This window comes from Leucopleurus acutus (genome assembly GCF_964270905.1).
Source record: "Leucopleurus acutus genome assembly, chromosome: 1".
Classification (NCBI taxonomy): domain Eukaryota; kingdom Metazoa; phylum Chordata; class Mammalia; order Artiodactyla; family Delphinidae; genus Leucopleurus; species Leucopleurus acutus.
Window position 1 is genome coordinate 137,778,799 of NC_139142.1, and position 27,235 is coordinate 137,806,033.

The window sequence follows — 27,235 nt, forward strand, 5'->3', positions numbered from 1 at the left end:
TTTATTCAGTGCCCTGCGTGTGCCAGACACTGGGGTCCACAGAGATACAACTTTTCATTTAATTTCGGAATTTGTTATAATGGTGACTGAGGTTTACTTTTTACTCTTCTAGAAGGCTCTCAGTAGAAATAAACACGAATCAGAAGGGTGTCCTTTGTCAGACCAGACGTCCCTAGTAGGGGTTGGGAAAACACTGGCATCTCAACAATGGCGCCCTGTTTGAGGTGGAGAGGGAGGAGAGGCCCCGATGGGGGGAAAACAGGTTTAGACCTGGGTAACCCGAGGAGGGTGCGCCTTCAACCAGGAAGAGGCGAACCTCTTGAGCACTTCAGGCCGCGCGGTAACCGAGGGTAACAGCGCCCCAGTCCACGGCGGTGTGAAAACCACCTTCTTCCCTAACCAGGTATATCTACGGAGGCTGACTAGGACCAGACACGAGCCAAACCTCTCCATCCAAGATACCGTCTCTCTGCCCGTGACTACTTAAGGTCACTGCTCCTTTTGCCTAGTTTATTGATGAGGGGCTAGGGAGAAGAGAAACGGTAGACGAATCACCTTTCCTATTTTACGATTGGTAGTATTAGGCTCCAAGTCCCGCCTCCTGCCCCGCCGCAGACAGGCTCTCGGGGTTGTCACTCGATCCTCTGCTGCCGCCCCTCGCCGGGGCCCCGCCCCTCGCTGTGGCTGGGATCTCGCGGGAAGAGCGGTGGGCACGGCTGTGGCTCCGTCTCCCGGCTGCGCGCGGAGCGGGAGGGCTCTCCTCACACAAGCGCTTCCTCGCGGAGGGGTTGGAGCTGCGGCAGACGCAGGCCTGGGCAGCCCCTTCTCTGCCGCCTCCTTCTCTTCCTGAGGGCTCCCTGGTCCTCTTGCCCTCCGACGCTACCCAGGTGAGGAAGCCCGGAGCTCGTCTTCGCTGAGGAGCGGTCGGGGAGCGGGGACACGGAGCAGCCGGGGCAGGGGGGCTCCCGACGGGGGCGGCTCCGCGGGCAGCGCGGCGCTGCCTGGTGGGCGCGAGGCTTGGAGGGGTTCGTGAGTGCGGGGGTCGAGGAGGCAGTGGGGTGGGATCCGGGTGCGGGCGCCCAAGGGCGGTGTAGCGGGTGCCAGGGCTCCTCGGGGTGAGGAGGCGGTTTCATGGGGGTCCGGGTTTTTTTCCGGCTTGGGGTGGTGGTGGCTGGCAGCAAATTGGGTCCCGGGTCTTCGGGGTCGAAGGAGATTTATCAGGACCCTTCGGTTCCTTGAGGTGGTATAGCGCGGTTCCGGGACAAGGGGTCCTTTTATCGCGATCTCAGGCTCTTTGGGGGCAGAGGATTCAGTTTAGGAAGGTCCTAGGTCTCTGAAGGGGCAGATCCATGAGGTTTTGGGGGTCCTTTGAGCGAGAGTGGGCGTCTCGTTTCCCATTCCTGGGATAAAGAAGCAGTGTATTGGGGTTCCGTCTGTTTATCGGGGTCTCCGGGCGAGAGGGCGATGTATCTGCGTCCTGCAGGGGCCGGGACCGCCTTGGTGGGCTGCTGGGGACGGAAGGGTTTACAGCGGAGACCAGCGTCTTTATTGGGGTTTCTGCTTTGCCCAGAGGGGGGCGGTAACTTGGCACGGCCTCCAGTCTTTTCGGGGGAGACTGGGCGAGTTAGCGGGTCCCCGGGAGATCTCGAAGGGAGGGCGCGGCTCTGCAGGAGCTGGGTCGGCTCGGGGCGGGAAGGGGACTCTGGTGACATCCCGAGCGAGCCTAGTACACAGTCTGTGGCTGGTCAGCATCCTGGAACAAATCTCTTTCTAGGTGAGATTTACTCAGTGCTTAGTTGAAGGATTGATCCGTGTTGTTGCCTAGTTGGAGAAATAGTGGGTTTGTTCTGCAGTTTCCTTCTCTCTGTCCCGGGATCCCTGTGGAGGCGTGCTGGTCTCCCTGCTCTGGGAGCGGGAGAGTGGCAGGCAACACCTTAAAGTGGGCATGTAGACTGTAGATTCTTAAGGGGGCGAGTGTCCTCCGGGTCAGCGTGGAAGCCGCTGAGGATAGGGAAGGCTGTGAAGTTTTGGCTTCCTTTCCTAGGTGGTCTGCTTTGCTGATCCTGCATTATTAGGTCTGTCCTGAAGTCTTGCTCGAGTGTTAGGCAGTCAGGCAGTGCTGGGAAGTGTGTTCTGGCTTCTCCCTGTCCTTTGAAAAGCATTTGTGGAGAGGGGGAACTTCAAGTTCAGCTTCCAAATAACGCATTGGAATTCGAAGTTCCAAAGCTAGAGCTCTGCAGAAGCGTCATTTGAGACTTGTAAGCATGGCTAACAGCTCTTCTAGAGAATCCTGCTTAACAGTTTTATTGTGAAGGTACAGTTAGTCTTGACTCCTATGCAGAGTCCTTGGTAACTAGCCCAGACTTAGGTGGAATTCAAATAAAATGACCTGTGTATATGTGTATGTGGGTTTTTTTTTTTTTTTTTTTTATGTTTAAGTCAGACAGTCTGTTCCTTTGCTTGACAGTTCTTCTGGTTAGATAGCTCCTTTATCATAGAGGCCCGTAAGTGAAGTCTGTCTGTGGCAGGCAGTGGAAACTGTACTCACAGTAATTCTGTAATTTGGGATAAACAGACAAATTTGAGTATGCCAAAGCAGAGAACTTCGCCTGCCTCACTCTTTTTCTTAGTGACAGTTTTTTTTTTAATGACATTTCTTTTGATCTTAGAACCAGAAACATTAGTGATAATCTACTTAATACTTGACTTTTGTAATCATTTTAAAAAAACAAGGGAGTTCTGCATAGCAATGCATAACTCTCTGAAAGTTTTTGTTTTGGTTTTTGGTTTTTGGTTTTTGTTTTGGTTACAAATTCCTGATCGAACCAAAATGCCTGATTGAATTTTATAAGATAGTTTTGACTATCAAAACTGATCAGTTGAGCAGCTATTTGATTGGAACCACAGCCAAAAAAACTCTAAGCAGATCTTTTTTTCCTCATTATTTTTGAAAGCCAATGAAAAATTAAGCAGGTGTCAGTAACTTTTTAAAAAGCAACTTTCATAATTTCTAAGTAAACATACTGATCAGTCAAAAAATATTTGATTGTCTGCTAAGTGTCACAGCATGGAGGCACAATGATTCCAGCTCTCATGAAACCTATATCAAGAGAGAGAAAGACAACAAATAAATAAAATAAATACATAAAATAATTGAGATGCTGATAAGGAAGAAATAAACAGGATAGTTGCGGTTTTGCTCACTTAAAAAAAAATAACCTCTGAATGATAATATAATTGATGTCTGTCATGTTAACCAGAAACCAGGCAAGATAACGATCTACCTTCTGAATTAATAGAGATTAAATTATGATCAGTAGAGTTTGAGTGTTAAATATATTTTGACTGTGAGGATTAGCACGTTCTGTTATATAAGCATAAAAAAAGTCTGTAAGGGGACTTCCCTGGTGGCGCAGTGGTTGAGAGTCCGCCTGCCAATGCAGGGGACGTGGGTTCGTGCCCCGTTCCGGGAAGATCCCACATGCCACGGAGCGGCTGGGCCCGTGAGCCATGGCCGCTGAGCCTGCGCGTCCGGAGCCTGTGCTCCGCAGCGGGAGACGCCACAACAGTGAGAGGCCCGCGTACCGCCAAAAAAATAAAAAAAGTCTGTAAGGATAAACATCAGACTTAAGTGTTCGGGGGATTCTTCAGGAGAGAGTTGCAAAGGCGTGGAAGAGAGTTATTAATATATGCTTTTATACTATTTGAATTTATTTCAGTGAGCAGACATGACTTAAGGGTAGATTAGAGAAGTCTAAAAATTAAAATTTTGGTCACTATGCAAATTTGTGAAACGTACTGTATTTATAAGGCATTTTGTCAGTGTTGCCACTTCTACTATGCGTACTAGTGAAGGAAAAATGTATTTCAAGTATGTAAAATTATAGGAATGGGGTGGGGAGGGGAGCACAACAGAATAAGTAAAAGACTGAGGCTCAAGTTAAATCTTAAAACATGGTAAAGGTGTTGGATCTTTAATTATACAAAGATAAATTAATCTTAGGCCTTTCTTATTTCAAATTTGTTTCCCGAGTTTGAAAAAGGAAGTGTTTAGACTCCCTAGAGAAGAATAGGTTGTGTTTTTGTGGCGGGGCAGGAGGTGTTTTTATTGTGGCACAGATTTCAGGATGGGATTTCTTTTTGTCAGACATATGGACACTTAATAGATGTTTTTCTTGTGAGGCATATGAAACAAAAATAGTTTTATAGTTCATTATTACACTGCTGAAAATGACAATACCAGTGTCTTTTGGATTATCATTCAAGATTCTGAAATTATAAATATGACGTACTAAGCCAGTTTCTAGAAAGGAAATCATAAGACATGAATTCCAGTCTGAACTGTGCTGCTAACCATCTGACCCTGGATGATTCCTTAGTTTCTCAGGGCCTCAGTTTCCGTATATATAAAATTAAAGAAAGAGAAGTCCCTGTCAGTAATCAATATAAATTCCAATTCCAAGGTTTTTATTACATAGGTTTTTATGTTGCGGATCTACAGTATTATATTTACAAAAAGGGATAGATGCCACAAGAGTAGCTAGTTCTCAGGGTACAACTAGTTCCATGTAATTTTTATATATCATACCTAATTTTAGAGCCTCTTCTATATTAAGATATATAGGAAATATTTAATTCAAGAATATACATTCATGAAGGTAAATGATTTCCTTTTGGTAATTTAGCTTTATCTGTTAAAGCATTATTATTTTTGCTTCTGACCCCTGGTTCTGTAATAGAGTATCTATATGATAATGTAATGTCCTTATTGAACTCTGTGTGTAGAATGAGGTCTCTAGTGGTTGACCCCGTTTAATGTATCCTTTACACCGCTGCCAATGTGATTTTTCTGAAATGCAAATATGTTCAGTGCTTTTTTCTTAAAACCCATACTTCTCCCTTACCTACAGTATTTAGTTCTATGGTTACAAGGCCCTTCATCATCGGGCTCATCTCCTGCATTTCTCCCACCATACATCTCAAGCTCCAACTGTACTAATAACATCAGTTTACTGAAAGAGCCATACTTTTTCCTGACTCAGAGCCTTCTTATATATTCTCCCTGCTGCTTAGAATGCCTTTCCTTCTCCTGTCTTACTGACAGAGTCTAGTGATTTTTCAAGATACAACTTAAGCGCTGTCTGCTTTTTGAGTCTTCTGTGTGCTCTGGTCCTCACTCTTCCAGCCCCACTAGGTATTCACTCTCTGTATCTTGTTCTTTCATTCTCTTATGTTCATTAGTATGCTGTAATTATGTATGTCTCTCTCTTCCTGGACTCAAAAGCCAATGTATATTTGTCTTATTACTTATTGAGTTATCTATTGCTTAGTTTACACAGTTGGCTCTCATTACAGATTTGAACTCTCAGTGCCAAGATTAATATCTTCATAATGTCTGAGTTAAGCCCAAATCTCAGTCTTGTCCTATTTTTCTAAAACGTTGGGCTTTCTACATTATCTTATTCTCTGCCCCTATGACCGCAAACTGACATTAGATCTGTAGTTCTTATCCTCATGTTTAAGAAAAGAGACTGTCAGCACTGTAGGAGTTAGGGGTTACTCTGATAAACTTGCAGAAAAGTCATGCAGAATTTTGAGGCAACCACTAATCCCTGTATCTAAAGTTGTTAGCAGAGTTATGAACTAGTTTGAGTATTTCAGATCTTAGACATCAGTGATTTAGTAGATATTTTACCTTGGCTGCTTTCTGTATGGGAAATGATTGTTGCCAGTGTGTATGGGATTTTATAGTGGCTTAATAGTTGCTTTACATACATTACCTTTAATTCTCAAAACAAATCCTGCAAATTTAGTAACTTTCTCAGGGTTATTATCTACTAAGAAGCAGGCTATGTAGATCCAGGTCTGTCTTACTCCAGATTGTATGCTTTTTCAAAATACTACACTGCTTTCTGAATATGAATTCTTATTCAGTGTATTTAAAATTATTAATAGATATTTTATTCATTTTATAAATTGAAGAAGTAGGTTGTGAGGTTTATCTATTCAGCTTTTTCAAAAAAAGCTAAAGTAGAGGATTTGAGATTGATTGGACTTTAGAGACCACTTAATCCAACTCCTACATTTACCATATGAGGGAACTGACATACACAAGATTAGTTAAATGACTTGCTCAAGATCACACAGCTTTGTAGTTGGTTAAGATTTGTTGTTGTTGTTAAGCTAGTTATGACCATTGGTGTTGTAAAACCATTATTTGAAAGGAAACCAGGTGCCTGATGTTCCCCCCAGGAAAAAAGCCTAGAGTGGCTTTTAGAAAAGTGATGTTGAGGATCTCAGAGTCTTAAGGACATGGCTCAGAGAAAATCCAGACTTTGGATCATGACACATGGAGACGCCTCAGTGCCTCTTCACTCACGTAGCTCCCTAGTCTTGGTTTCTTTCCTTCCTCTTTTTTCTTTTTAAAAATCTATTCACAGTTTACTAATCTTCTGCCTGCTAAAGTTATTAGCAGCATTCTGACCAGTAACCATTTACATGCCAACCGTAGGCTAACTAACAGGGATACAAAAAAGCATAAAATGTAGTCACTGCCCTGAAGAGGCTCAGTTTATTGGGAGTGGGAGGCAGTAAGTATTTAATTGCAAGGCAGTATATAAAGATGCCATGAGTGATGCAGCTTCAGGAGCTCAGAAGATAAAGGTAAATGTGGACTGGGCTAGTGGCTGCAGAAGTTTCTATGTAGAAAAGGTTTGATTTAAGTTAGTCTTTAAACGAGGAGTTGGAGGGAAAGACTGGAGAAAAGAATATCTGGCCGTGTGTGTGTGTGTGTATGTGTGTGTATTTTTTTTTAATCTAACCCTTGTTCACTTCCCTTTAGCCACAGTGGCCTCCTTGCTGTTTTGGAAGGCCTGGAACATGTTCTTCCAGATATCTGTTATGTCTCGCTCCCTTCCTTCTTTCAGGTCTGAATTAAAGTATCACCCCCTCTGAAAGGCCTTTACTGATACCTTGTTTAAAATTACAGCATCCCTCCCATACATACTCTTCCTATCCCTCTTCCCTGCTTTGTTTCTTTTTTTGTGCTTTTCTGCAGTCCAACACACTGCTTTTATTATCTTTCTAACCCTACTATAATGTAAGATCCATGAAAGCAGGGATTTTTACCCATTTTGTTCAGTGCTATATCCCCAGCACCCAGGGGATACAAAGTAGGTGCTCACATTTTACCTTTTACAAAGTAGGTGCTCACATTTTTGTTAAATGAATAAGACAATCGAACTTTAAAACAGAAACGTGAAGATTGTTTGATCTAACCTCTCTCCTTCCTTCCTTCCTTGCTGGCTGGCATGGAGGACGAGGAACTTTCTCTTCTATTTAAAAAAAAAATTTTTTTCTAGGACTTAAATTGTATACAGTGCAGAAATCATAAACAGCTCAATGAATTTCTACATATGTAAGCATGTAATCACCAACCACACCAAGAATAGAACACTTCTAGGACCTCCGCATCCTTCCTTACTCTCTGCTAGTTAGTACTTCCCGAAGGTAACCACTATTCTGACAGCCATCACAGTAGATTAGTTTTGCTTTTTCTTAAACTTCATACATTGGGTTGGCCAAAAGGTTCGTTCAGTTTTTTTCCGTAAGATGGCTCTAGTAGCACTTAGCTGTCTTTAACTTCATTTGAAACAATTTTGTTAGATTTTATGGGACAGCTGTATATCAGCATGCCTTTAAAAAAAGACATCAAGATTGGTGAATTTTTGTGTAGCCATTTTAATATTGAAGATGGAAGAAAAAAAAAAGCCAACATTTTCGGCCTATTATGCTTTATTATTTCAAGAAGGGTAAAAACACAACTGAAACACAAAAGATTTGTGCAGTGTATGGAAAAGGTGCTGTGACTGATCGAACATGTCAGAAGTGGTTTCGTGCTGGAGTTTTCTCACTGGACGATGCTCCACTATCAGGTAGACCAGTTGAAGTTGATAGCAATCAAATCGAGACATTAATTGAGAACAGTCAACGTTATCCCACGCGGGAGATAGCCGAGTACTCAAAATATCCAAATCAAGTGTTGAAAATCACTGCACCAGCTTGGTATGTTCATCGCTTTGATGTTTGGGTTCCACATAAGTTAAGCAAAGAAAACCTTCTTGACTGTATTTCCACATACGATTCTCTACTTAACGAAAACGTTCCGTTTTTAAAACAAATTGTGATGGGCAGTGAAAAGTGGATACTGTACAATAGTGTGGAATGGAAGAGATCGTGAGGCAAGTGAAATGAACCACCACCAACCACACCAAAGGCTGGTTTTCATCCAAAGAAGGTGATGTTGTATATTTGGTGGGATTGGAAGGGAGTCCTCTATTCTGAGCTCCTTCCGGAAAACCAAACAATTAATTCCAACAAGTACTGTTCCCAGTTAGACCAACTGAAAGCAGCACTCGATGAAAAGCATCCAGAATTAGTCAACAGAAAAGGCATAATCTTCCATCAGGATAATAGAAGACTGCATGTTTCTTTGATGACCAGGCAAAAACTGTTACAGCTTGGCTGGGAAGTTCTCATTTATCCGCCATATTCACCAGACATTGCACCTTCGGATTTCCATTTATTTAGATCTTTACAAAATTCTCTTAATGGAAAAAATTTCAATTCCCTGGAAGACTGTAAAAGGCACCTGGAACAGTTCTTTGCTCAAAAAGCTGAAAAGTTTTGGGAAGATAGAATTACGAAGTTGCCTGAAAAATGGCAGAAGGTAGTGGAACAAAAGGGTGAATAGGTTGTTCTATAAAGTTCTTGGTGAAAATGAAAAATGTGTCTTTTAGTTTTACTTAAAACCTGAAGGCACTTTTTGGCCAATGCAATAAATGGAATCAAATCAATTTTTAAGTTAGCAGAAGTTCATTCTTTTTCATTGCTGTATAGTATTCCATTGTGTGAGTATATATTTTTATTGTACTATTTATAGACATTTGGGCCATTTCCAGGTTTTAGCTCTTAGGAACAAAGCTGCTAAGAACAGTTTTGTACCTGTCTTTTTGTGGGCATAAAGATTCATTTCTTGGCTAAAAAACTACAAGTTAACCTCATCTTTATATAGATATAGATATATAGATACATACACATAATTCTTAATTCCATGTGGTCCTTAGCACATGATAGATGATCATTAAATGACTGAAGATAAATTATTAACTCATCATGTACTGTGAGATTATCTCAAACTTATTAAAAATATTGGAGAACAGCTTCTGGTCCATGCTTTTGTTCTTATATCTGACTTAAAACATGTAGCACTTAACTTTATCCAGGCTGTACACATTTCTCTTTCCTCTTGATTAGCCTCTTTTTAAAAATCATGTTCTTTATTAGTTGATGCCCCTTCTCCAGAAGATGGGAGAAATATGTCCAGAAAAGAGGAAATTCAAATGAATTAATTTTAAGGTGTGAATTTCAGAACTGGTTGGCTATTTTTCTATATTTTCCCAACTTAAAAAAGTCATTTGTTTTTGACAGTTTGGTTCTACTGTACGTTATATATATTTTTTACTATTCTGTACAGTTTGAAATCATTTATACCAATGCATAAGTTATGTTTTGGGATATGTCAAGCAAAGGCTTTCTTTGATGGTCTTAAGAAATTTTAGAAATGGCTTTAGTTGGTGAAGAATGCAAATGAGAACCCCTACAATAATAGAAGAAATCATGAGAAATATTTTTCTAATTCTGGAAAAGTTTTCAGTTCCCTTTTGAAGTGATTTCTAAGCTAAGACTTGAAAGATGAGTAGGAAACAAGGTGGATGAGATGCCTGCTAGGGAATGGGGTAAAAGCACTGTAGGTGGGGAGCTGTCTTTGCAGAGAGAGAGCAGGGCAGATTTGGGTATCTGCAGACAATTCAGGAGGGCTAGAGCAGTGGTTTTCAAGCTATAGTGTGAATATGAATCTCCCGGTAGGAGTGGGGCTCATGAGTTTGGAGTTCTAACATGTTCACAGGTGGTAGAGATGTCGCTGGTTCAAGGATCACACTTTGCAAACCACTGGGCCAGAGCATAGGAAGCAAGTGAGAAGGAAGGAGTGGGGAGTGAAAGCAAGGACCATATCATGGAGGATCTTACAACTAATGTAAAGAATTTGGATTTAAGGCAGCGGTAACCCACTGAAGGGTGCTAAGCAGAATAGTGACCTTGTGAGATTTGTGATTTTCGAGGGGGCAGTAGTGGTGGAAATCATCTTTAGGGGTAAACTCCATCTACATTTGAAACTGTACAGATTAATGTCTGAGCAATGATAGTTTACCCATTCATTAATAATTATTGTTTTTCCCAGTGGCAGATTCAGTTCATTTAAAGGAAAAGTTTGGTTATGTTTATTAATTTAGATGTTATATGTTAGTTTAATCTTTTTTTTCTTCCAGGGACCTTATTACTTATTATATATATATAATAAGTATTATTACAATTTAACTCATAATTACATTTTTAACCCTGTTTGATGGGATTTAATTTTTGTCCATGTTGTACCATATGATAGTTCAAAGTCTTCTTTTTTATTGTATTGATTAAAAAATGAGCTAGCTGGTAGTGCTTATTATATGGTAGGAATGATCTTAATGATACATAGTAATTGAGTTAGTCACCAGCTTTTGTAAATGTTATTAATTAGAAGGCTTTAATTTATTTCAGCTGTTTAAATGTCAATCAGTCTTCCAAAATTATAAACTTAGGAATGTGTGTGTAGCTTGTTTTTCCCCCTTATTTTATAAGTTCTAGGAACTCATTTTAAATATGTGGAGAAATACTAAAGACAAAGATCTAATGCCTCAGCTCAAATATAAGCATTGCTAACATTATGGTACACATTCTTCCTTCTTCCATGAATATATTTATTCATTTGTATACTGTTTATTCTCCCACCATGAATTTATATCATAAAGACTTTCGTACTTTGTCAAAATTGTTTCAAAACCGAATTTTTTATTTTTTTAATTTTTGCGGTACGTGGGCCTCTCACTGTTGTGGCCTCTCCCATTGCGGAGCACAGGCTCCGGACGCGCAGGCTCAGCAGCCATGGCTCACGGTCCCAGCTGCTCCGCGGCACATGGGATCCTCCCGGACCGGGGCACGAACCCGTGTCCCCTGCATCGGCAGGCAGACTCTCAGCCACTGCGCCACCAGGGAAGCCCAAAACCGAATTTTTAATAGCAGCATAATATTCTGTTGAACGGATGTGTAATGATTTAACCATTCCCAATTACTGAATATATTTTTCCTCTGCAGATAACACTTGAAGAAAGTCTTTGTGCATAAATATTTCTCCATACTTGATTATTTTCTTAGGATAGGAATAAAAATGTTGAGTCAAAAGGCAAGAAGATCTTAAAAAAATTAGGTATTGCCACATTACTTTCTAGAAAGTTTATGCCACTTTACATGCCAATATCAGTATTAGTTTTAAAAACCTTTTCTAGGGAATTCCCTGGTTATCCAGTGGTTAAGCCTCCACGCTTCCACTGCAGTGGGTACGGGTTTGATCCTTGGTCGGGGAACTAAGATCCTGCATGCTGTGCAGCACAACCAAAAAAATTAATTAAAAAATTTAAAAAAGAACCCTTTTCTAATTTAATAAGCAAAAATGATCTGACTTTAATTTGTATTTCTTTGATTATAACTGAAGAGCATTGCAAAAATTTTTTTTGAAGTTACATATTAAAAGAATACCACATGCATTATGTTATAAGGTAAAATGTTTTAACTGGAATTAATGTTTTATTATTTTAGTTTTTTCTTTTAATAGATAAATTAATTTCTTGAATAGTTATTAAAAAAACTTACAAAATTCAAAGACCCAAACAGTTGCCCTAGAGGCAACTACTGTTACCAGTTTCTTATATGTACTTCCAAAGGTATTGTAAATCATATGTGTGTGTGCCAAAACATAAGACGAATTATGGAGAACATTCATTAAAATACTGTCTAGTTCAGATGTGGTATTGTGTACTAAACTGTGTACTAAAAATTAGAAAGGGTCTAAAAATGATTAGTATCTGGCTACTGGCCCAGAAGGAAGAAAAGCAGGGTCTGGCAGCATTTGGCAGTAATTTTCTATAAGACAAGTGGCCTTAGCTCTTTTTATTATTGGATCGATTCTTTGACAATAGCACTTCTGTTTATAGTACCTATTCTGTAGTTCTATTCCAAAAAGGAAAGCCAAGTTTTTGAAAATTAGTTGATGCCTGAAAGAAACTCTTTAAAGTACAAAAGCTATTTGGAGGTATTTAGGAACAAGATACTTTCTTCTTAGATATTTTAGGATTTCTTTGGCAAGTACAGTTGTATCAGAATTTTCATGACTTTGTTGCTTAACAGTGAAAGTTTGAGCTTGAATAATTATAAATGAAATTCATCATTTCCCTAAACTCTTATTTACCTAATTCAAAAACCAATCAGCCATGATATAAAATATTTTAAAACATATTTTTAAAAGATTTTCATGCTAATAATATAGTAGTAATTTGTCTCATACAATCAAAGGTCTTTTTGAGCTTGACTTGGAGGCCACTGCTAAATAAGTAATTTGAACAATAAGAGAGGTTTTAATTGGATTCTACAGAGCTTTAATGCTTTAGGGAAAAGATATTTGCTTTGGGGATAGATTTTTTTTTTTTAAGCCCATGTTTCCAAAGATAAAATTTGGGGATGACTATTGTTTACTGAATACTAACTCTGTGTGGGCCAGGATATGTTAGGGGTATTATGAGAGTTCCTATTTGCTGGAATTCATGTCTCCTATTCCAGATTAATTATAGGGCTGTAAAGCCTGCTAAAGAATTTGCACCTAATAGTGGTTGGTAATATATGAGTAGTTTTAAGAAAGAATTTACCAGAGGTGGGAAAAGATCCTCTTGACTTTAAAAAAAAACATTTAATTTTGAAATAGTTATATGTTTATAGGAGAATTGCAAAGTACAAAGAATTCCCATATGCCTTTCACCCAGCTTCCCCTAATGTTAACATCTTATATAACCATGGCAAATTTATCAAAACTAAGAAATTAATCCTGATTTTTTTAAAGGGGAATTCAGCAAACTTTTTTTTTTTGAACACGTATTATGTGTAACAGTGTTTTAGCTGCAGATACACAATTTGGAAAAGAAGTAAAGGTTGCAGATAATAATAATAAAATGGTGAGCTTGGTGTTATTCCTGAACAAACTGTCAGATTATTGAACACATATATTTTTGGTACCCCAAAAAGAAGACACTAATCACTAGGAGCCAGCATGCGTTCACAGAGGACAAGTCATGCCACACTAGCCTCACTTTTTTTCTTATAGGGTATGTAAACTGGTAGGTACATCAGGAGATGCTCTGGCCATAATATATCTAGAATTATAGCTACATTTATTGGATTTTAAATTTTGTGCTGGGTACTGGGTTAAACACTTTACATAGATTGCCTCATTTAGTCCTGTTTTACAAATGAGGAAAGGGACCCCAAAGGTTATACAGGTAGCATTTGATAGCCTTTTATTACGTCTTTTTAGAAAAGATGCAGAAATGTAGTTGATAATTGCATAGGCAGGTGGATTTGTCATTGATTAATGAATGGGCTAATGTTAAAATTAAACTGCAGTTCATTCTTAGTGGTGAGCCTCAAGATGCTATCTTCCCGCATGTCCTGTTAAGATGTTTATCATAAGTTATTCTCAGAATTGTGAGGAAGTGCTAGTATGTTATGTGACAGAATCAGGATCCTCCCCAGCCCACTTTATTTTTAATAATTAGAACGGTGGACTGTATCTAAGAAAATATTTGTTATAATAATTTTATTTATTTATTTATTTTTACACTTAAAAAAATTATTTTATTTATTTATTTATTTTTGGCTGCATTGGGTCTTCGTTGCTATGCGCGGGCTTTCTCTAGTTGCAGTGAGCGGGGGCTGCTCTTTGTTGCTGTGCGCAGGTTTCTTATTGCAGTGGCTTCTCTTGTTGCCGAGCACGGGCTCTAGGCACACGGGCTTCAGTAGTTGGAGCATGCAGGCTCAGTAGTTGTGGTTCGCGGGCTCTAGAGCGCAGGCTCAGTAGTTGTGGTGCACGGGCTTAGTTGCTCCGTGGCATGTGGGATCTTCCCGGACCAGGGCTTGAACCCGTGTCCCCTGCATTGGCAGGTGAATTCTTAACCACTGCACCACCAGGGAAGTCCCTATGATAATTTTATTTTTGGTGTGTTAATATTTGATAGGGACAAACAAAGCCCTATAATTGAATATTTTTTTAAAAAAATCTGCCCAAATACAGGGTTGGAGACTAGGAGGGTTAACAGCAGTAGGTGTAGGTGTGGTTTTTTTTCAAAGCAGGTGTGTGCCTGGGTGTGTCTTCTTATTTGTCTGAAGTTGGTGAGTCCATGGTTTATTATAACTGCCCTAAAGGCTAACACCCGTTTAACAGTGTTATTTTGAGGCATGTTGTCCAAAACACAGTTGATTTTCCTTTTCTACTTTGCATTTAGCTTAGTGCTGTCAGTTCTGTTTGCCACATTTTAAGGAGGACATTGATAGACAGTGTGTTCAGAGGAGAGTAATTGGAATGAAGCAGTGTCTTGAAACAGATGCTTGCACGATAATTGACATATTTGAGGTTTTCAGCCTGGAAGAAAGAAGACTTTAGTGTGGTATATGGTAATGCTTTTCAAATTGGGTAATTGAATGATCTTTAATATTCTTCCTGACTCAAATATGTGATTCTGTGAAACACATGAAGGAATGGCATGTGGAAGAGGGATTAAACGTATCTTTTGCATCCCCAGAGGGTAGAACTACGAACAATGAGTGAAAGTTAGAGGAAGGGAAGTACTGGTATGTAATGAGGATGTTTTTAACAATTGAACTGAAAATAGTGTGGACATTCTGTCCTTGAGGCATTAAAGCATGTATTGAGTACAGTTTAATCAAGCTATCCTGTAAGGACTTTTCCAACTCCAACCTTTAAAAAAAATTTTATTGGTTATAATTCCCCATAGCAAAACTTTCTGTTGGGTACCTCACTTATTCTCAACACCTTATGGTTTCATATAGTATCAAACGTTAGTATATAATAATAATATTATTATAATGCAAATTTAAACAACAGTAGAGCATGTTTTCACCTTCCAGATTAACAAAGATTAAAATGTTCAATAATGGCAAGGATGCATAGAATCACTGTCTCTCGTACACTGTAGGCAGGAATGTAAATGTGTGCAGTTTCTTTGCAGGGCAAGTTGTCTTTACTTATTAATAAAATGATAAGACATATTATTGGGTGAAAAAAATAAGTGGCAGGACAATGTTTATGGTATGCTGACATTACTGCAAAACAGTTGTGTATGTGTGGGTTTAAATAACATACATATTCACACATTAATAAACACAGTTATGTTTCTGTGTGCATAGACTTTTCTGGAAAAGAGTTAGGATATTGGAAGTCTGAGATCTCAGTAAGACTGGTTTGGTTTAATGGTGTACACTTTTATACCTCTTGATTTTTTTTTTCTTTTTTTTTTTTTGAAGAGTGTATTGTGAAAAGGTGTTTTTATTTCGAAGTAATTATAGATTTGCAGGAACTTCCAAAATTAGTACAGAGAGGTCCCATGTGTCTTTCATCCAGTTCCCCTCAGTAGTAACACTTAATTTTTTTTAATTAATTAATTTTATTCATTTAGTTTTGTCTGTGTTGGGTCTTCGTTGCTGCGCACAGGCCCTCTAGTTGCGGCGAGTGGGGGCTACTCTTTGTTGCGGTGCACAGACATCTCATTGCGGTGGACTCTCTTGTTGCAGAGCATGGGCTCTAGGCGTGCAGGCTCTAGAGCGCAGGCTCAATAGTTGTGGCGCATAGGCTTAGTTGCTCCGCGGCATGTGTGATCTTCCAGGACCAGGGCTTGAACCCGTGTCCCCTGCATTGGCAGGCAGATTCCTAACCACTGCACCACCAGGGAACCCCCAGTGGTAACATTTTAAATAACTATAGTACAGTGTCAAAACCAGGGAATCGACTTTAGTACAATCCACAGATCTTATTACTTTTTCACCAGTTTTACATGTGTTCCTTTGTGTGTGTAATTCTTCGCAGTTTTATCAAGTGTAGATTTGTGTAATCACCATCACAATTGAGATACAGTACTATTCCATCACCAGAAAGATCCCCTAACCTCTGGCAACCACTAATCTGTTCTCCATTACTGTTTTGTCATTTCCAGATATTATGTAAATGGAATCATACAGTATGTAACCTTTGAGACTGGCTTTTTAAAAACTCTGCATAATTCCCTTGAAATCCATCCAAGTTGTTACATGTATCAATAGTTCCTTTTTATTGCTGAACAGTATCCCATGGTATAAATGTATGAGAGTTTGTTTAATCTTCACCCGCTCGTGGACAGTTGAGCAGTTTCATTTTTGGCTGTTACAAATACAGCTGCTATCAACATTTGTATACAAGTTTTTGTGTGCACATGAGTTTTCATTTCTCTGGAATGAGTGTCTAGGAGTGTAAATTCCAGGGTAGTATGGTAAATATATTTAAGAAAGTGTTAAGTGTATTTTAAGAAACTACCAAACCATTTTCCAGAGTGGTGTACCAATTTATGTTCCCGTCAGCATTGTATTAGAGCTCTAGTTTTTCTGTCTTTGTTATTAGCATTTGGTATTGTCACTGTTTTTTATTTTAGGTGTTCTAATAGATATGTAGTGGTATCTCATTATGTTTTTAATTTTCATTTCCTGATGACTAATGATGTTGAACTTATTATATTTGCCATCTGTATATCCATTCTGGTGAAATGTCTCTTCATGTTTTCTGCTCATTTTTACTTGAATCTTTGGTGTTTTACTCTTGAATTTTGAGAGTTATTTATATATTCTAGATATGAGTTCTTTGTCATATAAGTGGTTTGCAAATATTTGTCTATTTTATCTAAGTTGTCAAATTTATTGGCATAAAGTTGTTTATCATGGTTTGTTATCCTTTTAGTATCTGTAGAATCTGTAATGATGTCTCTTCTTTCATTCCTGATATTGGTTATTTGTGTATTTCTCTTTTTCCTGATCATTCTGGTTAGAGGCTTACTAATTTTATTACTCTTCTCAAGAACCAGCTTTCGAGTTCATTGATTTTCTCTATTATTTCTATTTTCTGTTTTGTTGATTTCAGCTCTGATCTTTATTATTTCCTTTCTTCTGTTTACTTTGGGTTTACTTTGCTATTCTTTTTCTAGTTTCTAAAAGGTAGAAGCAAGCATTCATTGCTGTCAATTTCTCCTTAAATACCTCTTTAGCACAATCCCACAAATTCTGATGTGTTTTGCTTTTCTTTTCATTCACTTAATAATTCCTTTTAGTTTACCCCCCTTTTTTAATCCATGAATTATTTAGAAGGGTATTCTTTAATTTCCAGATATTTGAGGATTTGCCTATAATCTTCTTGCTATTGATTTCTAATTGATTACATTGTGGTCAGAGAACATACTTTGCACGACTTGAATCATTTTTAATTTATTTAGACTTGTTTTATTTCTTAGAATATGGTCTCTCTTCATAAGGTCTCTGTGTACTCTTGAGAAATATGTGTATTCTTCTGCTATTGGGTAGTAGTGTGTTTTAGAAATGTCAGTCAGATAAAGTTCATTGATAGTGTTGTCAAATCTACTATATCCATGCTTTCATTTCTAGTTTTTGTCTTTTTGCCTATTTGTTACATAAGTTTGTTTGTTTTGTTTTTGTTTTTGTTTTTGTTTTGCGGTACGTGGGCCTCTCACTGTTGTGGCCTCTCTCGTTGCGGAACACAGGCTCCGGACGCACAGGCTCAGCGGCCATGGCTCACGGGCCCAGCCGCTCCGCGGCATGTGGGATCTTCCCGGACCGGGGCACGAACCCGTGTCCCCTGCATCGGCAGGCGGACTCTCAACCACTGTGCCACCGGGGAAGCCCTGTTACATACGTTTTTGAGAGAGAAGTATTGGATAATTGTGGATTTGTCTATTTTCTTATGCAGTTCTGTCAGTTTTTGCTTCATGTATTTTGAAGCTCTGTTATTAGGGGCATAAACATTTAGGATTATTATGTTTTTATGATGAAATTACTCACCTATCATTATGAAATGACTGTCTTTATTCCTGGTTGTAGTCCTTAAGAATTTGTCTTACATTAATATAGCCATTATAGCTTTTTTTTTTTTTTTTCTGGTATATCTTTTCCCATCCTTTTATTTTTAACCTACTTGTGTCTTTATATTTAAAGAATTTCTTGTAGGCACCTTCTAGTTGGGTCATGCTTTTAATCCAGTCTGATAATATCTATATTTTAAATGGAGTGTATAGACCATTTACATTTAATATGATCATTGATGTGATTATATTTGAGTCTGTCATCTTGCTATTTGTTTTTTATTTGTCCTATTTGTTCTTTGTTCCTTCATTCCTCTTTTTCCTGTCCTCTTTTGTATTAGTTGAGTATTTTCTATGATTCTTCTTGATCACATCAGTTACCTTATTAGCTATAACTACTTATTTGGTTATTTTAGTGTTTGCTTAGGGTTTATAGTACATAAATGTTCATAGTATACATCTTTATCTGCTTTCAAAGAATATTATACCACTTCATATATAGTATTGAACCTTAGAAAAGTATACTTCCATTTCTCTTGTTAGTCTTTATGCTATTGTTATGATAAATTTTACTTTTAAATATGTTATAAACCCTCAGTACATTGTTATTTAAGCAGTCAGTTATTTTTAAATAGACTTAAATATTAATATATATTTATCTTTGAAATCACCATATCTAGTGTTCTTCATTCCTTTATGTAGATCCATATTTGTATCAAGATTTTTCTTCTGTCTGAAGGATTTCATTTAACATTTTTGGTAATGTGGGTCTGCTTGTGATGAATTCTTTTCACTTTTGAATGTCTGAAAATATCTTTATTTTGCCTTCATTTTTGTTTGTTTTTCTCTTTTTTAAAAATTATTATTGGTGTATGGTTGCTTTACTTTTGCCTTCATTTTTGAAAGATAATTTTTCTGGGTATAGAATTCTATGTTGATTTTTTTTTCTTTCAGTACTTTAAAGATGTTGCTCCAGTGTCTTCTCACTTACGTTGTTTCTGTGAATCTGGTGCTGTCCTTATTCTTATGCCTCTGTACATGACATAACATGTCTTCTTTCCTCTAGCTACTTTTAAGATTTTCTCTTTATCAGTAGTTTTGGGCAATTTGATTATGATGTATGTTGATGCAGTTGTGTGTGTGTGTGTGGGGGGGGTAGGGTTTTGTTGAGCTAGTTTATAAGGCCCTTCTTGGCCTTTATGCTATTTTTATCATCAATTTTACTTTTATATATGCTATAAAACCCTAGCTAGCTTTATAATTTTCATTAAGTTTGAGAAGTTTTGCCATTATTTCTGCAAATTTAAAATATATTTTCCTCCTCCCTTTTGGGGACTCCAGTTACCCATATATTTGGCCACTTGAAGTTCAGTGGTTTACCTATGTTCTTTTTTTTTTTAATTCCTTTTTTCTCTTTCTTTCTTTTAGGTAGTTTCTGTTCCTGTGCCTTCAGGTTCACTAATCTTTTCTTCTGTATTGTCTATTCTGTGCTAATCTCATCTAGTGTATTATCATCTTAATCACTGTACTTTTCATTTCTAAAATTTCTATCTAAAAAATATCTTCCATGTCTCTGCTAAACTTTTTGTATACGTGGAATGTGGTTATAACGACGATTTTAATGTCCTTCTATCTTTTTTTTTTTTTTGTCCTTCGATCTTAATTCTAATATCTGTGGCAGTTCTGGGTCATTCAAAACATCATTGTGGTAAAATACACATAACGTAAAATTTACAATTTTAATAATTTTAAACGTGCAAATCAGTGAAAGTTAATACACTAACAGTGCTGTGCAGCCATCACCCTTATCTAGTCACAGTCATTTTATAACTTCAAAAAGAAGCTTTGTACCCTTTAAACAATCATTCCCCATTCCCCCTATCCCCTCAGCCCCTGACAACCATTAATCTACTTTCTGTCTCCATGGATTTGCCAATTCTGGATATTTCATATAATAGAATAATGCAACATGTGTCCTTTTATGTCTTCTTTCGCTTATCACATTGTTTTCGAGTTTTATCCATTTTATACCATGTATCACCATGTCATTCCTTTATATGGCTGAACAATACTTCCATGTATGGATATAACACATTTTGTTTATCTGTTTGTTCATTGATGGATATTTTAGTTATTTCCACCTTTTGGGTATGGTGTATACTGCTGCTATAAACTTTTTGTAAATTTTTTTGTTTAAACACCTATTTTCAATTTTTGGATGTATTTAGTTAGGAATGAAACTGCTGTGTAATATGAAATTATGATTACCTTATTGAGGAATTACTATATCATTTTCCATAGCAACTATGACATTTTATTTTCTCACCAGTAATGTGTGAAGGTTTCACTTTCTCTACATCCTAGCTGTTCTTTTTGGTTTTGAAATTATAGCCGTCCTAGTGGGTATAAAGTGCTGGCTTACTGGTGGGCGGAAGCAGGGTCCTGAAGACTCCGGAGCTGTTGCCAACCCACTAGCAGGTGAAGCCAGGTCCTGGGGTTAGTGCTGGAGTCTGGCTGCAGAGCCCAGGGATCCCAGAGTTCATTTCAGATTGTTGGGGCAGGGGTCCTGACACAGTTGAATTTGGGGTCTGCGGTGTCCTGAAGCTTGAGTTGGCCTGCAAGTGGACAGGGCCCAACTCGTTCCAGGGTAGAGTCTGGGCTGCTGTGTGTGGGCTGGGTCCACAGGCTGTGGGATCTTAGTTTTCTTGCATCTGTTGTCTGCCCCTGGTAGGTGAGGTGGGTCTAGAGGTTGGTGCAGGCTTCCTGGAGGGAAGGGACAGTGTCTGCCCACTGATGGGTAGAGCTGGGTCTTGGTCCTCTGGTGGGCAGGGCTGTGTCTAGGGGCATTTCTAGAGGTGGCTGTGAGCTCAGGAAGTCTTTAGGCAGCCTGTCTGCTGATGGGTGGGGCTGTGTCCCTGCCCAGTTACTTGTTTGGCCTGAAGCATCCCAGCACTGGCACCTATAGTCTGTTGGGTGGGGCGAGGTCTTAGCAATAATGAGCCAGGATGGCAGCGTTCATGTGGTAGAATGTTCCAAAATATGACTGCCACCAGTGTCTGTGTCCCCAGGGTGAGCCACAACCATCTCCCACTTCTCCAGGAGATTCGCCAAGACCAGGAGGTAGGTCTGGCTCAGACTCCTGTTAAATAACTGCTTTTGCCCTGCATCCTGGTGCATATGAGATTTTGTGTAGGCCCTTTAAAAGTGAAGTCTCTTATTTCCCCTAGTCCTGTGGGGCTCCTGAAATTAAAGCCCTGCTGGCCTTCAAAGCCAAATATTCTGGGGGCTTGTCTTCCCATTGCAGGACCCCTGGGCTGGGGAGCCTGTTGTGGGGCTCAGAACTCTCCTGTGGGAGAACCTCTGCAATAAAATTATCCTCCAGTTTGTGTGTTGCCCACCTGGGGGTATGGGAATTGATTATATTGTGAGTTCACCCCTCCTACCCACCTGTCTTATTGTGGTTCCTTCTTTATGTCTTAAGTTGTAGAAGACCTTTTCTGGTAGGTTCCATTCTTTTTCATCAATGGTTGTTTTGCAGATGGTTGTAATTTTGGTGTGCTTGTGAGAGGAGGTGAACTCAGGGTCTTTCTACTCAGCCATCTTTGCCACTCTCCCGTTGGGAGGTCTTTGATTACTGATTCAATCTCTTGTTATAGTTCTGTTCAGATTTTCTATTTCTTTTTGAGTAAATTTTGGTAGATCATATCTTTCTAGGAATCCATCCATTTCATCTAGGTTGTCTGATTTGTTCACAATCAGTTGTTCACAGTATTCTCTTATAATACTGTTTATTTCTTTAAGGTCAGTAGTAATGCTGCATAATAATTTCTAATTTTCATAGTTTGAGTCTTCTCTCTTATTTTCTTAGTTAGTCTAGCTAAAAGTTTGTCGATTTTGTTGATCTTTTCAGAAACCAGCTTTTGGTTTTGTTGGTTCTCTCTATTGTGTTTCTATCCTGGAAAATGTTCCACATGGATTTGAGAAGAGTACTCCAGAATGCACTATTCTGCTGTTGTTGAGTTGAGTGTTCTGCATGTGTCTGTTAGGTCTAGTTGGTTTATTGTGTTGTTCAACAAGTCTTCTTTTTTTTTTTTTTTTTTTTTTTTTTTGCAGTATGTGGGCCTCTCACTGCAGTATGTGGGATCTTCCCAGACCAGGGCACGAACGCGTGTCCCGTGCATCGGGAGGCGGACTCTCAACCACTGCGCCACCAGGGAAGCCCAAGTCCTCTATTTTGTTATTGGTTATCTGCCTGGTTTTTCTTTATGAAAGTGAGATATTTTTGAAAGTTTCCAGCTATTATTATAGAACATTTCTCTCATCTATTTTGTCAATTTTTGCTTCATTTTTTTTTTTTTTTTTTTTTTTGCGGTACGCGGACCTCTCACTGTTGTGGCCTCTCCCGTTGTGGAGCACAGGCTCCGGACGCGCAGGCTAAGCGTCCATGGCTCACGGGCCCAGCCGCTCCGCGGCATGTGGGATCTTCCCAAACCGGGGCACGAACCTGTGTCCCCTGCATCGGCAGGCGGACTCTCAACCACTGCGCCACCAGGGAAGCCCTGCTTCATATATTTTAGAGATATATTGTTAGGTTCCTATGTTTACGTTTGACATATTTTCATGTTGGATTTACCCATTTATCAATGTATGATGTCCTTATTTGTCTCATAACTATTTTTGACTTAAAGTTTATTTTGTCAGATATGAGTGTAGCTACCCCAGCTCCCTTCTGGTTACTGTTTGCATGGAATGTGTTTTTCCATCTTTTCACTATCAACCTATTTGTGTCTTTAGATCCAGAGTGAGTCCCTTGTAGACAATATATAATTGGATCACTTTTTAAAATCTATTCTACCAATCTCTGCTTTTTGATTGAAGAATTAAACCATTTACATTTAAAATAACTATTCATAGGTAAGGTTTTCTTTTTCATAAAAAAAATCATATCTTTTTTGTTCTTCATTTCCTCCATTACTGCCCTCTTCTGTGTTTAGTTTATTTTTTCTAGTGTCCTATTTTGATCCCCTCTCGTTTTATTTTTTGTATATTTTTTAGTTCTTTTCCTTAACCCTGAAGATTAAGGCTATATTGATCTCAAACTTATAAGAAACTAGTTTGGATTCATAACAACATAGCTTCAGTAGTATTCAAAAACTATTCCTACATAGCTCCAACCTCCCTCTTATTGCTATTGTCAAAAATTACTTATTTATACATTGTGTGTCCATTGACCTAGAGTTATAATTTATTCTTTTTACATCTTTATTGGCGTATAATTGCTTCACAATGGTGTGTTAGTTTCTGCCCTTCAACAAAGTGAACCAGTTATACATATACATATGTTCCCATATCTCTTCCCTCTTGCGTCTCCCTCCCTCCCACCCTCCCTATCCCACCCCTCTAGGTGGTCACAAAGCACCGAGCTGATCTCCCTGTGCTATGCGGCTGCTTCCCACTAGCTATCTACCTTACGTTTGGTAGTGTATATATGTCCATGCCACTCTTTCGCTTTGTCACAGCTTACCCTTCCCGCTCCCCATATCCTCAAGTCCATTCTCTAGTAGGTCTGTGTCTTTATTCCTGTCTTACCCCTAGGTTCTTCATGACATTTTATTTTTCTTAAATTCCATATATATGTGTTAGCATACATTATTTGTCTTTCTCTTTCTGACTTACTTCACTCTGTATGACAGACTCTAGGTCCATCCACCTCATTACAAATAGTTCAATTTCATTTCTTTTTATGGCTGAGTAATATTCCATTGTATATATATGCCACATCTTCTTTATCCATTCATCCGATGATGGACACTTAGGTTGTTTCCATCTCCTGGCTATTGTAAATAGAGCTGCAATGAACATTTTGGTACATGACTCTTTCGGAATTATGGTTTTGTCAGAGTATATGCTCAGTAGTGGGATTGCTGGGTCATATGGTAGTTCTATTTTTAATTTTTTAAGGAACCTCCATACTGTTCTCCATAGTGGCTGTACCAATTCACATTCCCACCAGCAGTGCAAGAGTGTTGCCTTTTCTCCACACCCTCTCCAGCATTTATTGTTTCTAGATTTTTTGATGATGGCCATTCTGACTGGTGTGAGATGATATCTCATTGTAGTTTTGATTTGCATTTCTCTAATGATTAATGATGTTGAGCATTCTTTCATGTGTTTGTTGGCAGTCTATATATGTTCTTTGGAGAAATGTCTGTTTAGGTCTTCTGCCCATTTTTGGATTGGGTTGTTTGTTTTTTTGTTATTGAGCTGCATGAGCTGCTTATAAATTTTGGAGATTAATCCTTTGTCAGTTGCTTCATTTGCAAATATTTTCTCCCATTCTGAGGGTTGTCTTTTGGTCTTGTTTATGGTTTCCTTTGATGTGCAAAGGCTTTGAAGTTTCATTCGGTCCGATTTGTTTATTTTTGTTTTTATTTCCATTTCTCTAGGAGGTGGGTCAAAAAGGATCTTGCTGTGATTTATGTCATAGAGTGTTCTGCCTATGTTTTCCTCTAAGAGTTTGATAGTTTCTGGCCTTACATTTAGGTCTTTAAAACATTTTGAGCTTATTTTTGTGTATGGTGTTAGGGAGTGATCTAATCTCATACTTCTACATGTGCCTGTCCAGTTTTCCCAGCACCACTTATTGAAGAGGCTGTCCTTTCTCCACTGTACATTCCTACCTCCTTTATCAAAGATAAGGTGTCCATATGTGCGTGGGTTTATCTCTGGGCTTTCTATCCTGTTCCATTGATCTATCTTTCTGTTTTTGTGCCAGTACCATACTGTCTTGATTACTGTAGCTTTGTAGTATAGTCTGAAGTCAGGGAGCCTGATTCCTCCAGCTCCTTTTTTCGTTCTCAAGATTGCTTTGGCTATTCGGGGTCTTTTGTGTTTCCATACAATTTGTGAAATTTTTTGTTCTAGTTCTGTGAAAAATGCCAGTGGTAGTTTGATAGGGATTGCATTGAATCTGTAGATTGCTTTGGGTAGTAGAGTCATTTTCACAATGATGATTCTTCCAATCCAAGAACATGGTATATCTCTCCATCTATTTGTATCATCTTTAATTTCTTTCATCAGTGTCTTATAATTTTCTGCATACAGGTCTTTTGTCTCCTTAGGTAGGTTTATTCCTAGATATTTTATTCTTTTTGTTGCAGTGGTAAATGGGAGTGTTTTCTTGATTTCACTTTCAGATTTGTCATCATTAGTATATAGGAATGCCAGAGATTTCTGTGCATTAATTTTGTATCCTGCTACTTTACCAAATTCACTGATTAGCTCTAGTAGTTTTCTGGTAGCATGTTCAGGATTCTCTATGTATAGTATCATGTCATCTGCAGACAGTGGCAGCTTTACTTCTTCTTTTCCGATTTGGATTCCTTTTATTTCCTTTTCTTCTCTGATTGCTGTGGCTAAAACTTCCAAAACTATGTTGCATAAGAGTGGTGAGAGTGGGCAACCTTATCTTGTTCCTGATCTTAGTGGAAATGGTTTCAGTTTTTCACCATTGAGGACGATGTTGGCTGTTGGTTTGTCATATATGGCCTTTATTATGTTGAGGAAAGTTCCCTCTATTCCTACTTTCTGCAGGGTTTTTATCATAAATGGGTGTTGAATTTTGTCGAAAGCTGTCTCTGCATCTATTGAGATGATCATATGGTTTTTCTCCTTCAATTTGTTAATATGGTGTATCACACTGATTGATGTGCGTATATTGAAGAATCCTTGCATTCCTGGAATAAACCCCACTTAATCATGGTGTATGATCCTTTTAATGTGCTGTTGGATTCTGTTTGCTAGTATTTTGTTGAGGATTTTTGCATCTATGTTCATCAGTGATATTGGCCTGTAGTTTTCTTTCTTTGTGACATCCTTGTCTGGTTTTGGTATCAAGGTGATGGTGGCCTCATAGAATGAGTTTGGGAGTGTTCCTCCCTGTGCTGTATTTTGGAAGAGTTTGAGAAGGATAGGTGTTAGCTTTTCTCTAAATGTTTGATAGAATTCGCCTGTGAAGCCATCTGGTCCTGGGCTTTTGCTTGTTGGAAGATTTTTAATCACAGTTTCAATTTCATTGCTTGTGATTGGTCAGTTCATATTTTCTATTTCTTCCTGATTCAGACTTGGCAGGTTGTGCCTTTCTAAGAATTTGTCCATTTCTTTCAGGTTGTCCATTTTATTGGCATAGAGTTGCTTGTAGTAATCTCTCATGATCTTTTGTGTTTCTGCAGTGTCAATTGTTACTTCTTTTTCATTTCTAATTCTATTGATTTGAGTCTTCTCCCTTTTTTTCTTCATGAGTCTGGCTAATGGTTTATCAATTTTGTTTATCTTCTCAAAGAACCAGCTTTTAGTTTTATTGATCTTTGCTATCGTTTCCTTCATTTCCTTTTCATTTATTTCTGATCTGATTTTTATGATTTCTTTCCTTCTGCTAACTTTGGGGTTTTTTGGTTCTTCTTTCTCTAATTGCTTCAGGTGCAAGGTTAGGTTGTTTATTCGAGATGTTTTCTGTTTCTTAAGGTAGGATTGTCTTGCTATAAACTTCCCTCTTAGAACTGCTTTTGCTGCATCCCATAGGTTTTGGGTCATTGTATCTCCATTATCATTTGTTTCTAGGTATTTTTTAATTTCCTCTTTGATCTCTTCAGTGATCACTTCGTTATTAAGTAGTGTATTGTTTAGCCTCCATGTGTTTGTATTTTTTACAGGTCTTTTCCTGTAATTGATATCTAGTCTCATAGCGTTGTGGTCGGAAAAGATACTTGATACAATTTCAGTTTTCTTAAATTTACCAAGGCTTGATTTGTGACCCAAGATATGATCTATCCTGGAGAATGTTCCATGAGCACTAGAGAAAAATGTGTATTCTGTTGTTTTTGGATGGAATGTCCTATAAATATCAATTAAGTCCATCTTGTTTAATGTATCATTTAAAGCTTGTGTTTCCTTATTTATTTTCATTTTGGATGATCTGTCCATGGGTGAAAGTGGGGTGTTAAAGTCCCCTACTATGAATGTGTAACTGTCTATTTCCCCTTTTATGGCAGTTAGTATTTGCCTTATGTATTGAGATGCTCCTATGTTGGGTGCATAAATATTTACAATTGTTGTATCTTCTT

The 27,235-nt window shown here is 38.4% G+C and overlaps 1 protein-coding gene across 1 annotated transcript in view; it reads left to right on the forward strand.

Moving 5' to 3' along the window:
* Positions 1–786: 786 nt before the first annotated feature.
* The window catches only part of GLCE (glucuronic acid epimerase), a 123,388-nt gene continuing 96,939 nt past the window's right edge, over positions 787–27,235 (forward strand). The window contains exon 1 of the mRNA XM_082838440.1: positions 787–887. The gene's annotated coding sequence lies outside the window, so the exon portion shown is untranslated. The remainder of the gene's footprint in view (positions 888–27,235) is intronic.